This window comes from Mustela lutreola, chromosome 4 (genome assembly GCF_030435805.1).
Source record: "Mustela lutreola isolate mMusLut2 chromosome 4, mMusLut2.pri, whole genome shotgun sequence".
NCBI lineage: Eukaryota > Metazoa > Chordata > Mammalia > Carnivora > Mustelidae > Mustela > Mustela lutreola.
In genome coordinates this window covers 167171371-167190835 of record NC_081293.1, presented here as the reverse complement: position 1 = coordinate 167190835, position 19465 = coordinate 167171371, and the positions used below count along the sequence as shown (strand labels likewise).

Genomic DNA, 19465 nt, shown 5'->3' with positions numbered 1-19465 from the left:
TCTCTCCGTAGTTTGGCTAATGTTGATAATTCTGTTATAAACATTGTAGTGCATGTGTCTCTTTGAATCAGTGTTTTTTTTTTAATTTTATTATTATTATTATTTTAATTTTTTATTTTTTATAAACATATATTTTTATCCCCAGGGGTACAGGTCTGTGAATCACCAGGTTTTTATATCTTTTGGGTAAATAACTAGTAGTGCAATTGTTGGATCACAGGGTAGTACTATTCTTAACTTTTTGAGGAAACTCCATACTGTTTTTCAGAATGGCTGCATCAGTTTGCATTCCCACCAACAGTGTAGGAGGGTTCCCCTTTCTCAGCATCCTCGCCAACATCTGTTGTTTCCTGTGTTGTAGATTTTAGCCATTCTAACAGGTGTGAGGTAATATCTCATTGTACTTTTGATTTGTATTTCTTTGATAGCTAGTGATGTTGAGCATTTTTTTCATGTATCTGTTAGTCATCTGTATGTCTTCTTTGGAAAAATGTCTATTCGTGTTGTCTGCCCATTTCTTAACTGGATTATTTGGTTTTGGGGTGCTGAATTTGCTAAGTTCTTTATAGATTTTGGATATTAACACTTCATCAGATAGTACTATTGGTGGAGTCTTTAGGGTTGTCTATATATCGTTACATGTCATCTGCAAATAGTGACAGTTTTACTTTTTCCTTTCTAATTTGTATGCCCTTTATTTCTTTTTCTTGCTAATTACTATGGCTAGGACTTCCAGTACCATGTTGAATAGAGTGGGGAAAGGGGCATCTTGTCTTTGTCCTGATCTTAGAAAAAACTTTAGCCTTTTTACATTTTTTTTTAAAAGATTTTATTTATTTGATAGAGATCACAAGTAGGCAGAGAGGCAGGCGGAGAGAAAGAGGGGGGAACAGGCTCCCTGTTGAGCAGAGATCCTGATGCGGGGCTCCATCCCAGGACCCTGGGATCATAACCTGAACCAAAGGCAGAGGCTTTAACCCACTGAGCCACCCAGACGCCCCTAGGCTTTTACCATTAACTATGACAATAGCTTTGGGCTTGTCATATATGTCCTTATGTTGGGGTACATTTCCTCTATAATCATTTTATTGAGAGCTTTATTATAAATGGATAGTGAAATTTGTCAAATGCTTTTTTAAGCATCTATTGAAATGATCATATTTTTATCCTTCATTTTGTTTATGTGGTATATCACTTTGATTTGTGGATGTTGAATGATTCTTACATTCCCTGGAATGCATTCCACTTGATCGTGGTATATGATCTCTTTAATATTCACTGAATTCAGTTTGCTAATATTTTGTAAGGCTTTTGCCATCTATGTGTATCCAGAATATTGGCCTGTAATTTTCTTTGTGTGGTGTACTTGTTTGATTTTGGTATCAAGGTAATGTTGATTTCTTAAAATAAGTTTGGAAGCATTCCCCTCTCTTTAATTTTTGGAAGAGTTTGAGAATAGGTAAATCTTTAAATATTTGGTACAATTCACCAATGAAGCTATCTGCTCCTGGATTTTTGTTTGTTATTAAGTTTTTTATTACTGGTACCATACCGATATCAATACCATTTCCTTGCTAGTGTATTCAGTTTTCTATCTCTTCATGATTCAATCCTAGAAGAAGGTAAGTTTCTAGGAATTTATTCAGTTCTTTTGGATTGTCCAATTTGTTGGTATATAATTGTTTTGGCAGTCTCTTATGATCCCTGGCAGTTCTATGCTATCCTCCTTCACTCCCAATTTTATTTATTTGAGCCCTTTCTCTTTCACTGGTGATTCTAGCTAAATGTTCATTAATTTAATCTTCTCAAGAATAAGCTCTTAGTTTCACTGATCTTTTATATTATCTTTTTCATGTATTTCTACTCTGATCTTTATTATTTCCTTCCTTTTCCAGTGAGATTTTTACTTTCATTATGTTCTCTTTGTATTATTTAGTGCCTTTTCTTTTCAGCTTAAAAGTCCCTTTAATAGTCTTAGAAGTCTTATTTAGTAGTGATGAATTTCTTTAGCTAGATCTTTCTTGTCTGAGGAACTCTTTATCTCTCCTTCAAATCTGAAGGATAGTCTTGCTAGTAGGGTGTCATTGATTGGAAGTTTTTTCTTTTCAGTACTTTGAATTGGTAAAACCACATCCTTCTGGCCTTCAAGTTTCTAAGACATCTGGTGATAGCCTTATGGGGATTCCTTTGGATGTGACAATTTGTTTTTCTCTTGCTGCTTAAAAGATTCTCTTTATCTTTACATTCGACATTTTAATAATCATGTGCTTTGGTGTGAATCTCTGGGTTCCTCTTATTTGGAACTCCCTGAGCTTCCTGAACCTGGATGTTCCTTCATAGGGAAGTATTCAGCCATTTCTTCTTCAAATAAGCCAACTGCCTGTCTTTCTCTCTCACTCTCCTCTTTCTAAGACTCCTATAATGTAGATTTTATTCTGCTTGATGCTGTCCAACACGTCCCTTAAGTTGTCTTTATTTTTTTAAATTCTTTTTTTCTTTTTGCTGCTCTGTCTGGGTAAGATCTGCTGTTTTGTCTTTCAGCTTGCTAATTCATTTTTCTACCCTACCCAGACTGCTGTTGCCCCCCTCTAAGGTATTTTTCACTTCAGTTATTGTATTTTTCAGCTCTGTGACTTCTATTCAGTATTTCTTTAAACTTTGTGTCTCACTGTTGAACTTCTCACTGTGTTCATCCATTCACTGAACTGGAGTTCAGTTCAGGGATCATCTATATCACCGTTACTTTGAATTCTTTATCAGGCAGGTTACTTATCTCCATACCATGAAGGCCTTTTCCTTTTCCTGAGGTTTCATCTCATTCTTTCATTTGTTACATACTTTTTTGTGTCTTTACTTTGTCTAACTCTCTGTGTTTCTTTCCATGTATTAGGTGAAGAAGCTACCTCTGTTAGTTTTAAAGGAGTGGTCTTTGTGTTGGTGATAAATCTTCTCTTCAACCTTGCACTAGGTTGGTGGTCTCTTGAAACTCTGTGGTTGTCTAGACCACCTGATTCATTCTGGTATGTTCCCATTGTTGAGGGTGTGCCAAGACCTGTCAGACTTTCAAAAGGAGGAATCTCATTTAGTTCCTAGTTTTGGGCTGACTGGAAGCAAGCCCCTCAAGCAGCATTTTCTGAAGTATGGAAATTATATATAGCCCTGTAGGGCCACAATCTTAATCTCTTCTGGCCTCTGTCCCAGAATACACAGAGTTATCCCTGGGGTGACAGTTGCAAAAGTGAGAGTTCCAGATGAGCCTGTAAGCTTTCTGGGAGGTCTTGTTGAATTGTAGGAAGGCTAAAAATGTATACAAGGATGGTGTCTCCCTCCTTATGTTCCCTGGGTGTGTCTTCTTGGACTCTAGTTCTTGAGAAACCTTAAGTCTGACCCTCAGGCTGAAGTACAGGCTAAGGAAATAGGCCTTTATCACAGGAAGATTGGGATTATGTTTCAGTGCAGTGCTCTGGGCTGGTGGCCTACCAAGAAATGTCTTTCCAATTATTACCTTTCTGTGGACCTTGGGAATGCAGCTGCTTCAGCCACAGGAATAGGTGATCAAGGGGCACCTTGATCTGTATACATTGGCTGGCTTTAGCTAAGTAGCTAGAGAGGGTGGGGGTTAGGGCACACTTGGCTAGCTTCATAAAGGCAGAAAGAAAATGTCTTGACTGCATTAACCCATGGTTTCTGGAATATAACAGGTTAGTATCTTATCTGTGCACAGCTCTAAGCTAGGAGCAGGTGAATGCCATAGCGGCTAGCACTCACCAGCCCCAGCCAGGGCATGGGAGAGTGCTGTGACTGTCTGGACTCTCTGGCTTCAGCAAGGGAGCAGAAGGGTGCCACATTCAAGTTCATTCATCTAAGCTAGCAAGGCTGGTGGAGAGTGTTAACACTGACATCCACCAGTGTCTTGCTCTGAAGAGAGTTTCAGCACTCTCCCCCTCCTGCAGATTCTTTAAGGATTTTATTTTTGTGCAATCTCTATAACCAAAGTGAGGCTCTAACCCTCAACTGCAAGATCAAGAGTTGCATGCTCCACTGACTCAGCCAGCCAGATGCTTTTAGATAGGCAAATAAATGTCCTTCATATGCAGCTTAGCACTTTTCAGACTTTTTTTGATAGTTTTTCTAGGTCTTAGGGTAAATGAGACTATACATAGCTCTTTATTTTTTTTTTTTTTTTTTTTTTTTAAAGATTTTATTTATTTATTTGACAGAGAGAAATCACAAGTAGGCAGAGAGGCAGGCAGAGAGAGAGAGGAGGAAGCAGGCTCCCTGCCGAGAGAGAGAGCCCGATGCGGGACTCGATCCAGGACCCTGAGATCATGACCTGAGCCGAAGGCAGCGGCCCAACCACTGAGCCACCCAGGCGCCCCATACATAGCTCTTTAAAAGGGGCTCTCAGTTCCCTTCAACACTCTGGGTCCCTTCGACATCAGCCCTATTGGTTTAGTAAGCCAGACATTTTGGGGGCTCATCTCTCCTGTGCGATCCCAAGGCTTGGTGTGGCTGAGCCCCAACTTTTCAGTCCTCTGGGGGAAGCACCAGACTGGTGAGATCCATCTCTACTGGATGTAACTATACCAGGGGATGTGGGGGTAAGACGGTATATGTACCTCTCCTATCTTGATGTGGTATTTTTATCCCTCATTGTGAAGAAGTAACTCATCTAGTTTTCAGATCCTTCTCAGAGGTAAATAATCCACAAGTAGCTACAGATTTGGAGTGTCCCCGGGAGGAGGGGAGTTCAGGATCTTCCCATGACATCATCTTATGGAAGTCCTCCTAAATTAAGACCTATGTTTCTGAAATAGTGCTGTACAAAATGCATTACTAACTTACCTCAATATTCTTTGTTAGTACACTGTTGAGATATGATATAATTTATCTAACTAGTTTCCTTTGCCATGGTTAGTTAGGTTGATTCCTTATCTGTGATACAAGGAAACATAAGAATCCATATATCTAATCACCTAATTTGTAACAAGACAACAAGAAGTTGAGCCAGAGCAGCAGCTATCTTCAGATGGGGTGTGGGGGGGGGGGAGAATGGTAGTTTAAATCTCTTTTCCATTCCCTTCAAAATCCCACCAAGAGTGAAGTCTCATCTGTGTGAGTATATGTGTAGGAGGGAATCGGGGGTGGGGGGTGGTGCGAGGAAGGGGTGTAGGGATAGATGCTGAAAAAATTGGAATAAGCTTTCCTGTAAGAAAACTTCTCAAAAATTTCTAGGAACGTTGCTGTGCCATTTAATAGTGTAAATGGCTATTATGTAATCCTTTTATATTCTTAAATTATTTTCTGAAAACAAAACACAGAAACCACTTTTCTATTCCTTTAATAACCTTTTTGAACTGTTGAGAGGCAAACCCCATCCCTGTTTGCCCCATGAGCTCCTCAGTCTACCTCACTAAGCTGATCCTATATTATGCAAATAGAGATCCCTGTGAAGTGTAAGACTGGTAAGGGTACAGCTCTTCAAATAATGATTAAGATGAATATATTAGAATATTTGCAGGTAAAAAAGTATTAAACAAAAAGGAAAGTTACTATCTCACTTGAATAAGAGGTAAGGAGAGCTCTAGATATAGTAAGTTAATTAAATACCAAATTTATTTATTAATGAAGTTATTTAATATTGTTTAATATTCATTATTTTAATAATTGACTATCAACAAATAATTTCTGACAAGGGAATGGAATTACCATAATTCATCAAAACTAGTTAGTATCTACCTGTTGGACCTGGGAATAGGGTCAGTTTCTCATGAAGTATATGCTATGTGGAAAAATGAAGCTTATCTCAATAACATCAGGGCTCTACTGGCAGAGAAGAAAAGAAGTTGGAGCAAGAACCAACAGTGTCTGCTTCAAGCAGATTGACCATACTTTGTCACCCGAAGACAATTCCAACGGATACTTGTTATCTAGGATAAATAATAATAGCATCCTTCTTATCCTCAAAAGTGTCCTGGATGATGTATAAAATGGTCATTGGCTAGAAGGTGCATATTTATCAAGATTTTGGCCTTAGGTTTTAATTAAGTTAATTAAATATCTTTGTTATAATTATATATGAACATTATATATATATATGAACTATATATATATATGAATTATATAATGTTATATATATAACATTATATATATATGAACTACAGTGAAAACAAAAACAAGGTTTCAGATTGCATGTCAGCCACATAAAATTTTAAAGTAATTATGAAGCAATCCCTTGCAACTAAAAGAAGAAAGGTGATTTATTTTAAAATATATCTAATAATTCAGAAATTAACTCATTTAGACTATGCTAGCTTCCAAACAATGAATATACCAAGTGATAAATGGGCCAATAAACCTCTTTATGTTTAAATACATAGTACACTTTGGGCCACAAGTAGAACTACAAGAGAAGAAGGACTGTTTAACAGTCCTGGAAATAGAGCATTGGAGTTTTGGACCTAGTGTGCCTTAGTTCACATCTTAGCTGTGCCACACAAGAACTGTAAAACACTGAGCAAATTATTTAATCTTTCTAGGCCCCCTCATTCATCTATAAATTGGGGAGAATATTGGTCTCTACCTCATTAGTAGTTAATTCATAGGTTGTATTAAATAAGTTAATGCTAGTGAATGCTTAGAAGAGTACTTGGAACTAAATAATAAATGGCAGGCGGTAACAGTAGCAGTAGTAGTAGTAGTAGTAGTAGTAATAGTAGTAGTAACAATGTCATCATGATCAACAACAACATCATCATCATCACATAGAGCCCAGGGAGCTGTCTGAGGGGAATAGACATTAACCCCAAAAGCACACACATTTTCCCAAAACTAAGTAATGCACAGAGACAATAAAGTATTCTGAAAAGCAGAATTAAGTGTGAAGGCAAAGCCGGAATAAAGGGTAACCAGCGAGGAGGTAGAAAGAAATCAAGGGTGAGATCAGGAATGGACTTATCAGATGGACCTCTTCCACTGAAGTTCCTCTTATCTGTAGTCAGGCATATTGCCAAATGTCTAGCATATATTGTTAAAGGGACTAAGGCTTCTCAGCGTCTCAGAATAATGCTCTTCTCATTTCAAGATAGCATTTCTTAACACACAAGTTCCTGAAGGCAGGTTCACATTGAAAACCAAAATCTCAAAGGAGATCAATGGTTGGAGACCAGAGTCAACTGGATGTAGTTCTGGACAGAGGAATGGACTTCAACATTTCTGAATAGCCAGAGAGAAATATGTAAAGAATATAACAAGGAAGATAAATATAAAACAAACGGTACTTGAACACTACGAATATAACATTACTTAATACTGAATAACTAACTATACTTCCAGACACACTACAAAAAAAAAAAAAAAAAAAAAAACTGAAATGTGAGTAAAACTTCTCTTCCAGTTCACTCACAAGAAAACATGAAGCATGTTTATTGCTGCCCAGCCTTGCAAGCTGTCGGAGATACTCCAAACCCTGAGACTGACTGAATTCTCTGGAGGAAAAAGGGTCAAATTTATGGTTAAGAACTAGAGATTCCTTAAATGAAACAAGATGGGATTGGGGAGAGTCAAACCATAAAAGACTCTTAATCTCACAAAAGGAACTGAGGATTCTGGTAGGGGGGTGTATGGAGAGGGTAGAGGGTTATGGACATTGGGGAGGGTGTGTGCTATGGTGAGTGAAGTGTGTAAACCTGGTGATTCACAGACCTGTACCCCTGGGGCTAATAATACATTATATGTTAATTGTGATTCTTGATAGATAACGCTATGTATAATGGTAAAAAAGACTGTCAAATATTTAAGATGGTTCATTGTTTAGATGAGAATAAAATGCATGTGTTGTATCTAATTGATGACAGAGTTAGTTGAAATTGTTATAACATAAATAGTTCATAGCTGTGAGAACTGATGGTCTATTGGGTACCTGGAGACAAGAAAAATGTATTTAATGGATATAACTAAAAAGTAAGCATGAACCATTATCAAAGAATTAAATGAATAAAATGTATCAGCAAATTTTTAAAATGAACTATCATTCAAGAGGGGTATAAACTAAAACTATTTTGCATTTGGAAAAAACACAAGAGAAATTACAGAAGAAAGTATTTATGTGAAATAAGTATTTATGTGAAAGTATTATGTGACAGATTCTTTATAAGGCTGAAGAGAAGCGCTATATTTAATTAGCAAATTCAGAAACTTTTCCAACAAAACCTTTTTATTGATCTTTCTTCTGTAAATATTTACTTTTAATCTGATCTAGGCAATCAAATAAGAGATCTTCATTTGTCTGCATCAGACTTTTCACATATATTTAGGGAAGTGCTCAGATCCTTGTAATTTACAAATTAAATATGTCAATATATATTATATGCTATCATATATTATTGTCACTATAATTTCACAGAATTCAAGATGCTAAGGTCACTTGAACTTCTTTTTTCCTCCCAAATTATTTCAGATGATAATATACACAAAAGACATATTTTTAAATTCTTTATATAAACCTAATAGTTATGTAAAAGAAAAAAAAAAACTTCAAAAGACTGTTTCCAAAAAAAGATTGCTCTCATGTGAATACACACGCTTAATTAATAAATAAAATACTCAGGATTACTAGCATATTTTAGTAGGCTAAGGTTTACTGTTATTTTCCAATCTTAAGATTCTAGACTGCACTTTGGCAAATCCATTCATTTGTGTTGTTTATTAAATTCTCTGAGGCTACTGATCCATGTGCTTAAGCAGAAAAAGGCAAAGAAAAAATCATCACAATACTGTAGTCTCAAAAGTTTTTATTCACATTACTTTCTTACAGAGGACCCATTGCTTAAGACCAAAAATAATATGGCAATTGAGAATTATGGTTGACATTTAATTGTAGGGACAAAAATGAATATTTAGGTCCAATATAACAAGAATATTTATCCCTTGATATACTGAACATAAAAAGTATTCACATCTGTTTCACCGCTTTGCCTTCATGGGCTTAAACCTGCCAAATTATTCCATTTGATTTCAGAGAATTCTCATATGGCAATCTATTTTATTTACTTTATCTTCAATAAAATGGTTCAGTGAGCATTAGCAACTCTGAGACACAAGTTTCAATCAATCTTGAGGCAAAGGCATCAATCTATATTAGACCTACTGTGCTGTGAGTCGCAGCTAGAAAGTTGGATAAGGCAGAGCAACAGCGAACATGAGAGCCAGACCTAATAAAGCCATGGTGAAGAGAGAGAAAGGTCTCCCCAGGCTTTCCCATGCATCACTTATACAATGCCGGGTGCTGGGTTCAACACATGAAGAGCTCCTTAATAAGGCTGACAGCTCAAAGAAGGCTTCAGCCTCCAACTTTATTTTACATGACACCTACAGTAATAGTCTCTGTTCTCCAGCAAACAATAGTGAAAACTGGAATTGCCAATAGTTAAAAATGAGGGTTTTTTTATTCACCCCACAGATATAATACAGGGGGGAAAAAAAACTAAAAAAAAAAAAAAAAATCAAGCTGCAACACATTTCTTCTACAACATTTTCACACAATTACTAACATAACAGTAGTTTCAGCGGACCTTTCCTTACAAATTTGTATGACATTTTTAAATATAGCTGCTCGATCAGATTTTAACCACAAAACAATCAGTAGGTTTGAGCAACAACTCATTTTGGAAAATGATATCATTAAAGACTAATTCCAAGAAATGTGGGGCAGGACCAAGAGATGCCGTGAAAATGTCTCCCAAAGCACAAACTTTGTAATAAGTGATGCTGGTTCATATCTGATATGGGCTGTAAAAAGCAGATTATTGTAATGGTATTCTTCCCAGCAAATAAGACCATTAAAAATGTACTTAATGTTCAGTTGAATTGAAAAGCAAGCCAGTTAAAATCCATATTTTGCTGTTGTGTATAATGGTATCAGAAACTTTACCGGCGGATTACTCCAAACCACAAACTTAAAATTATAAATATAAACTCTCTTTTTTTGATAGAAATAAGTTTCCACCTTTTTAAAATATAATGCTGTTTTTCTGCCCAGGTTCTATGATCACAGTAAAATCAGTAAGAGTGAAATTTGGAATGACAGTTTAATACAAATTTATTTTAAAATGTTCTAATATTTGCAGATATATGCTTCTCAACCCATTTTTCTGGAGATCAGATGTATTATATTTCTAGAGGATTCAACACTTCAAAGCAAAACACCCCAAATATGTGTTCATATATATAGATGCTTCCATATAATTCTTCCCTTTACAATACTATAAGAACATTGAAGACGAATAATAGAAAACTAGTGTGATAGGTTAGAATAGATTCTGCAAGCTCAGATTCTTTAAGAGTATTTTAACTAATCCAAACAGCTATTCTACAAAAGAGCCAGTACCAGACCAGCATCCAGACCTACCGAATGCCAAGAAAGCACAGTTCCTCAATATTGATGTGATCAACAGGCAAGAGATTAAAAGGGACCTCTGCATATTAGAAAAATCAGTATTTTGGGTGAAATCTAAACATTTCATATTTTCTTCTTACCTGGCTCACTATCTTACAAATATATATGTTTATCAAATTACATTTACTCTGAAGACCATATATTCAGTACAATATTAATCCTTATATTTCCCACAAAGCTAAGGACACTGATGAAATTTGTAGAAAGGTATGATATCATGCAGGAAAAGTCCTGGGCTGGGTGAAAAGGAAGAAAGGAACAGGACAATTACAGTGGAAGAGGTAGAGATGTAAACATGCTTTAAAGAGATAGATAAAGGGAAAAACTATAGAATGTGAACTGACAAAAAAAAGTGGGCAAGTGTAAGGCCAGCAATTCAAGGCATCTATATCAGAACAATGGAGAGAAAAAGTTAGTATTTGGGTTTTGGCAGATTCTGGAAAGTATAAAATACCAGGGTAGGTTGCATTTTAGCCTTGGGTTAGCCAGCATGAAAAAAATTTTTTTAATGTTTGCTATGCCCTTTGTATGAATATATACATGTAATTCCCAGGCCTATTCTGTGAAGGAGTACTATTATCTCTATATTCTAGATTCAGAAATTAAGGGTTAGAGAGTTTAAATGGTTTGTCCAAGGTTTCACATACAATAAGTTTGTCCTGCACCCATGATTCAAATCTAGGCAATGTGACTTCCAAGCCTCCATTCTCAAATATAGCCTATATATGTACAATTTTGTTCACTCTATTTTTTGCTAAGGAATGTCAGCATGCCATGAGTAGGAATTACTGACCCAGACCCTCGTCAGCCAAATCAGCTTCCTTTTTGGTCCATTTACTACTTTTCAGTAACTTAAAAATTTGAGCAAATAAATTGTGATGTATGATGCTTAATTTTCAGCAAGTATTTATGAAGCTTATAGCAATTTCTCTAAGTGTGAGAATAAAGTTTATTTCTAATACACTGAAGTAACTAAAACTTACATCTTAATTGCATTTAATAGTCTTATGATGGAAACTCTGAAAATAATTGTGACTATGATGATGTAAGACACACACATATACACCCGCACTCAGCCAACTACCCACTGACCCATACACACAATGGGCCTCACTTGTAAGTTATATGATACAACATTTTAGTTACCATTTTAGAAGTAGAGGCTAGAGTAAGTTATTTAACCTCTCTGGGAGATAATGGGGATAATGCTAAACAAATTGCTTAAAAGAGGAAGATTCAACCAAGTATTCTCTTTAGGGATTTGGGGCGAGGGGAGGGAACACAACAGTAGAAACTGAAGGAAAAAAAAACAAGTATTTCTTGAAAATAGCTATGTATTATGTGCTAATTTTCTTTTTACTATAATCCAACAAACTGTTATTTCTGTCCCACTTTTACAGTTTGAAAACTGATATGCAACAATTTAAGCAAATTAACCAAAGTTGATTAAAAATGCTAGCATATGGCCAGAGGGATGCAAAGCCCTATCTACCTGATTTCCCAATCCTTGCCTCTCCATCATTCCACTCTTCTCTTGTCATAATACCTCCAGCTCTAGGGTCCATAATTTTATATATTCCCAAAGAAAAAAAAAAAAAAAACCAACACTTTTTCAGAATGTATTTTTTCATTAAGATGAACCATTGCCATTTTGCATATGCATTATTTCCACCAATGTGGCTGGTCTTCATTTAAAAATATAAAAACTACTAAAAGTATATGCCTAGAAAAAGTCTAATTAGCAAGTTCCAGAAGTAGTTTTGAGAACTAACTTAAAACACAATTATGTTTCCGTTCTGGGAAAAAGACTCTATTTTCCAAAAATTATTTCTTTCATGGTTCCATGATGTTCATTGTCAGGTAACTCCCACTTATATGTCTTAAATCTGCCTACTATTATTAAAACAAATGTCCTATTACTCAAAAAATGAGGATTTAAATATTAAAAGATCTTACAAAGATGGAATATATCAACAAAGCCATTGTCTATAGTAAGCATACATTACTTAACCCAGAAAAAAAAGAAAGATTGGGCCTTAGTAGATATTCTATAATTACCTAACTGTTTATTATTTATTATTAACTATAAAACCACAACAAGCTATATTAATTTTCCCAAATCATTTAAATTCTTTGTGTTTTAGTATTTCCACTTAATAAACAAAGGATAATAAGGTCATCCTTATGTCATAAGCAGTGCAAGAGTAAAATTAATGAGTTTAGTGAAAAAGTAAAATGAATAAAAAGTTGCGAAAGTGCTTTAAAAATCTTAAATCCTAAATAAATGCATAATCATTTTCTTTCTATATCTGGCAAAATAATAAAGTTGGTACAAAACAAGAAGTCCATGAGCAAAATAGTAGGGAAAATGCCTAAGAAATATTTGGCTATATAATTCAAGCACACTGAAAAAATAACTCTTAGGTAAGATAAGGAACCGCTTTCTGGAGAAAGTTTTAGAAATGGGTAGAGCAATACAGGCAGAACAATGAGGATTCTGAGACCTGTCCCACATTTTCTGTGAAACCCTTTGATAAAGAATTCTGGGATGGGGTAGGAAAGAAATAAAAAGTAATTCAGAATAACCATGTTTCCCTTCTCTTTGAGGTTAAGTCTAGGACGAGAAATGACATGATATAAACTTCTCACTTAAAATTTCTTTTAGTTTTCTTTTTATAATTAGATTTTTACAGATTTGGCCAGTTATCACATACTGCTTAATTGAAACCATAGTTTAGTGGTGACACTGAAAAAATTACTTTATGGAAACATTATATATTGTATAAGAGTGGGAAATAAATCTACATCTCTTAGAAATGCATCTCATGTCAAGTCTGTGACCTTTGCTTTATACCAAACAACGGATTTAACATTCTCTAAATTGACACCACAAACATCAAGGAGAACTCCCATTAGATTTAAAGAAGTACACATTAAAAACAAAGAAACAAATAAAAACAAATGCTTTCTAAACAGCTGACATGCTGGATCTCAAAAAGGTTTTAAGAAAAAAAATCAAAGTTTCCAAAAAAAATCATTACCAGTACATTATTCTATTTATTTTTTGGCATTTCTAGACTCCCCAAAAAACCTCAATAGCAACTCAATCTTAATAAAGTAATACTGAAAACATCAGTATATTTAAAAAAAAAAACCCACATAATGATAACCAAAAATAATCCAAGAGCTTTTCTTGACTAATCATTTCCTTTCAATATTTCAAAACCAAATTCATCTTCTGCATAAACTCGTAATAACTAAAAAAAAAAAAAAAAAAAAAAAGAAACCAAGGTTCATAGGAAGGGAAAGCACAGCAACGAGTGAAATGGCAACAGCAAGAGAAGAGACAGTGGTTAATATTTCCATAGTCAACTTGACAAGTCTCTGTGGTTCACTGATAACTTTTTTTAACATTTAGGCAAAGACACCTAACCAAAAAATTAAAGAATAAAATAAACACTAGAAAAACAGACAAAAGCCCAATGAACCAAAAAGAATTATTATGAGAAGGCCACTTACGAATTTCTCCCAAATCTTCCACAAGACTTTTGAATCAACCTTGATACGGAGTCCTAGGTAAACTCAATCCCAGCATCACATCAGAAAAGCCCTGTTAACAGAAAAAAAATAACTGTCACTGCTTTAAAAATTAATTTTAAATTTATGTCACAATTAGTTCAATGATTTCATAGAACATAAAACATAATCTCAAATAAAGATAATTGTTAATGTATTCATTGCTTTGGAACTCTTCAAATGTGTATGAAAATGCTTTTCTACATTTTAATTTTGAAAAGTTCAAATCCATTGTTTGGACCAAAGCAAGGACCTCAGAGACAGCATGAGATGCATTTCTAACAGATGCAGATTTTATTTCTACTCTTCCATTGATTTGGCAGGTTTAAACTTTCGGTGATTAAATTTTATAATTTATAGAATGCAATTATTTATGTCTCAAGATTCCCAACTGAAAACATGACTGATTTCAATTGCCTCTTCAACACAGACTTAATGAGTTTTGTAGGCCTTTCCACAATTAACAAATTGGTAGTAAGCATTTTCTCCTTATAATTGCAGTGGAAGGGTTATTACCTTAATAGTTATTTGAATGAGTATTTCCTAGACCCATTTCCTACTTAACGACTCTCTTTTCTAGTCTCCTTCTTTAACCTGAAAGATTTAGCTCATACCTTTCTTAGGCTAAAATAAGTGTTCTTAAGGACCAACAAAATTACGGAATTTAAGATTGACACACCAACTTCATGGATTGGTATGGAGCACATGGAAAGCTGCATGGAGATTAAATCAGTCTAGCAGGAAGAAGTCCTGTATTCTATTAGCAATGTCTTCAACAGGCATTGAAAAGGATAGATGACATCGTATGCCATTTAGACATTTCACTAATTATTTAAATTGTTCCCAAACACTTCTGGCTAAAAATCCTTTCTTCCAATGAAATCTTAGTGATGGGTCAACTAATTACACAGATAAAAACAAAGTATTCTGATTGAATCAGAACTCCCAACACTCAATACCACTCCTGTTCTTTACCCAGGTACTTTGGGGGTATTCTACAAAGTCTTAATTATTCTGCAAAGTATAGCCTGAAACCATTGTTTTAGTTATCAAGGTAACTCAAAGTCACAAAGATTAAGGTAATTCAAATGCCTGTTCTTCACATTCTAGCAGTCTTTCTGTATTGCTTCTGTTGTTCATTTTTCTCTTAATGATAAAATTTTGCACATGAGCAGGCTCCCCTCTTGATTTTCCTTGTGTTAATCTTTCTTTCATAATAATTTTTTGCCTGATACATGCCACAAAAAAAAACCAGATTTCTTATTAATAGGCAGCAATCTAAATTATTTCCTAATTCTATATTGGCTTATTTCTCCTTCCCACTTTCACAGATATCAAATTTTCTTAAGTCAATCTATAAATTCTAGATTTTTAAAGAAAATCCACAAACACATTTTAAAAGTATATGCTATAGGGGCACCTGGGTGGCTCAGTGGGTTAAAGCCTCTGCCTTTGGCTCAGGTCATGGTCCTGGGGTCCTGGGATCAAGCCCCACAATGGACTCTCTGCTCAGTGGGGAGCCTGCTTCCCTTCCTCTCTCTCTACCTGCCACTCTGCCTACTTGTGATCTCTGTCTGTCAAATAAATAAATAAAATCTTAAAAAAAAAATAGTATATGCCAGAGCTCAAAGTAAATTTCAAAAATAAAGGACAGAGAGAAGGAATCCATTCTACCAATTATCAGGTTTATTGCCAAAGCCAGGTGCAGACAAGGAAATGGAGTCTGGAAACAAACCCATATATCAATGGGAGTTTTATATATAGGAAGGTAATACCACAAAGTTAAAGAAAAGGTTGATGCTGAGTTATGTAGACAAAGGAAAACCAGCTCAGAATATAGCAAAAAATAAACTTGGCTCCTTATTTTATACCATATACAAATTTGGATTCCCATGAAATTAAAGAGTTTTAAACATTAAAGCTATCCTTTCAAAGCTAATAGAAAAACTTAGGTAACTATTTTTGACACCAAAAATTAAAAAACAATTCTGAAATAAGACTTAGAATAGCACAATTTAAGAAATTAAAAAAAGAAAGAAAGAAAGACCTAGAATAGTATGGCATAAACCTGATAGATTTGGCCAAACCAAATGAGAATTTTTCAATAAATGATACCATAGCTGAATTTTATAAATAAATAGAGAAGATCTAAAACCAACAAGGAATTAATATTAAAATATATACTCAGAGGAAACTAATAAAAAAATGAGCAAAACCCCTGAACAGGCAGTTTCTCAGAGGGGGGAGCCAGAACAGCTATCAAGTATAGTTTAAAATGTTCAATATCATTAGTTATGAGGAAGACACAAGTTAAAAAAACAAACAATGAGATATCACATCATGCTATCAGAAGAGCACACATCTGAATGCCTGATTCTACACTGTATTGGCAAGAATATGAAAAATGAGCACTCTCTTGCTTACTGGTAATGGAAGCATAAATAATACAGTTATTCTTAAAAGTAACTTGGGAGACCTAAAATACTTACCTGTTCTGTATGGACCCAAAACCTCCTATGCAGATACCAACTATAGAATATGTTAGCTTAGATTTTATTCATTTTTTATTTGCACATTTTTCTCTCCCACTAACTTCTCCATTTTCATTATTCATTTGAAATGAATTCATTATTCATTATATCAATTTAAAAGTTGATAAATCAAGAAATAGCAATAAATGTATCATTTGCAATTATGGATATATAAAATAAATTGTGGATATGAATACCAGAAACTTGTTACTTCTGTATAGCTGGACTGGGTAACAGGAAGATATAAGGGAAAAGGATGCTATTTTTCATTATAATAAGCCTTCTGCTTCATTTTATTTTTTTTAGCTGTGTGCATGTATTTCTTTGATAAAAGTCAGAATTAAATACAAAAGCTAAAGAAGCTAATTTAAAAAGTAAACAAAGAAGTTATCACCACAATAATACACAGCTGCATTTTTCTTAAAATAAAACTTCATTTTATTTAAATAAGCATTATTAATTTATCATTATTAAATATTATTTGTTATTTAAGTAGTATTTTAGTAACTTAAAGCTCAAGAAAGAAAACATAAAATATGTCATAGATTACAGATCACAGATCTCACTTAATTTAAAAAACAGCAACAATGACTTAAGCCAGTAAAGGACAAGGCAAAACCAGAGCTAAAGAGGCTAATCAGAATTCTCTTGCATACACACATTCACATACGTTGATTGGCTGACCAGGCTCTAAGATAAAGCCACAACCCTGCTCTCATATAGAGTATGTAGTATAATGAGGACTATGTAATGAATATGTAATGTAGCTATTACAGTGTATTGAGCAACATGGTGTGTGTGTGTGTGTATATATATATATATACAGGCAGCACTTAATTTAAGTCAAAGAAGACTTTCTGGATAAAAGGATCCCTATGTGGTTCACATTTACACATTTCTTCTAGCCTTTTAAAGCACATTATGAGGGCGCCTGGGTGGCTCAGTGGGTTAAGCCGCTGCCTTCGGCTCAGGTCATGATCTCAGGGTCCTGGGATCGAGTCCCGCATCGGGCTCTCTGCTCGGCAGGGAGCCTGCTTCCTCCTCTCTCTCTCTGCCTGCCTCTCTGCCTATTTGTAATCTCTGTCTGTCAAATAAAATAAATAAAATCTTTAAAAAAAAAAAAAAAAAAAAAAAAAAAAAAAAAAAAAAAAAAAAAAAAAAATAAAGCACATTATGAATTTATCTGTTTGTTGTAGTAGGAGAGGAGATCATCACTCCAATATTCACAAAGGGTTTGAACGTTTTTCTTTAAGAACTGTATTCGGTGAAGAGAACAATTACCAGGTGGTTTAGTTTTGTTGTATTTATTTTTTCTAAGAACTCGCTGATACTCAAGAAAGAGATTTAGTGTTCTAATGTGTCACTTGGAACTCTTTGTTAATATTTTCTACCCTTCTGTCTTTTAATTAACAAAAGAGAAGATAGGTCCTAAAAGAAATGCTATCATTTAATTGTTTTTTAACCAAAAAAGGAAAAAATTACATTGTACAAAGCTTAAGTGTAAAATAAGTATCTTTTGAATGCTATAGCAACATGACATGATACAAAATCGTTAGTCTAGTGAATCCCACACTTTGGAAGAACATACTAAAAATATATGAAGTAAATAAAATACATTTGTTATGTAGGTCATAATGTATAAACTGATGCTCAAAAGTAAAAACCGCGCTAACATTTTCAGTACTGTTTTCATACTCTACAGCACAGGTCTTCTTGGAGAATGGAGAGAACTAAGAACTACTTTATTATCTAGAAACAAGCTGGTTAACTCTGGCCAGATAAGAGTAAGCAAATAATTGTTCACCAACACATCAGTGAGAATAATTCAACAACAAAACTTCAGCAAAACAACAATTGCCTAAATTTAATTCCAGATGCTGGATAATGGAGATGTATGCTAGCAGGATACAAGAAACAACCACGGGCTTCTGGGGAACAAGGGAAGTTATTTTTCAGAAGGCAAACAGTCCATATGCTATACGAACAGTTATTTTATTTCCGATATGAAGGGCTCAGAAGGCATTTTCCAGCAGGCATTTACACGAGAGGAACATGTTATTATCATTTGTACAGATGTTACAAATATCAAGAAAGGAAACAGTTTAGAGTTTTAAAAAGCTGGTGCTGCAAAGGTTAAAAGCTGTGAAACTATATCCAGAGATACACGGTGTTCACTACAATTAGCAACCTGGCTCTGGTTAAAAGTGTGAAGTCTGCAAGGGCAGGGAAGCTTGTCTATTCAATTCACTTTTGAGTCCAATAAACTTAACCTACTTCCTTGCGCATAGTAGGCAATCAATAATTATTTGCTGAATGAATGTATTCGTTCACTGACTAATCGACATGGAACTTGATACAGGCATGGAAATCTAAAACTGAAATTTTATATAGGATAGACGATGGATCTAAACCAGGACAGAGTTACCGCCTTTGTAGTCCAGATGCAAAATCTAATTCAGTGATTTTTCAAAAGAGGTTAGACATGGAAACAAAAGAGTGTCTGTTCCACTGCCTTGACTTAATATGGCACAATATTCATTTTATTATGGAAGTTAAAAATAACATTAATTGAGAACCTAGTATAGAATATCGTTTTGAAAGTTTGAAAAACGATGAGTTAACCTACATCTGAAAAAAGAAGGATTTGTAGTTTTGGTAGCTAATACTGGAGCCATCCTGCAGCGATGATGACTGCTCATGATGCAAAGCTTTGAAGCTTGTACAAACAGATACACTTGAATACCAATTACAGCTACTCTGCATGAGATTTATTCTAAGAGTTTGGTTCTCAAATTATCCCCCTGTCATCTTCATGAAGTACGAGGTAAAAGGAGATCCCAGAATTGCTAAAAAGATGTACTCCAATTACTAATAAAAATCTAGATTCATAGGGCGCCTGGGT

At 34.7% G+C, this 19465-nt stretch overlaps 1 protein-coding gene across 13 annotated transcripts in view; it reads right to left on the bottom strand.

Annotated features, from left to right (window-relative positions):
* Positions 1–19465, bottom strand: part of FOXP2 (forkhead box P2) — a 548304-nt gene that overhangs the window by 372410 nt on the left and 156429 nt on the right. For all 13 annotated transcript variants that reach the window (XM_059171620.1, XM_059171622.1, XM_059171629.1 and 10 more), the window contains one exon: positions 13976–14066. The gene's annotated coding sequence lies outside the window, so the exon portion shown is untranslated. The remainder of the gene's footprint in view (positions 1–13975; positions 14067–19465) is intronic.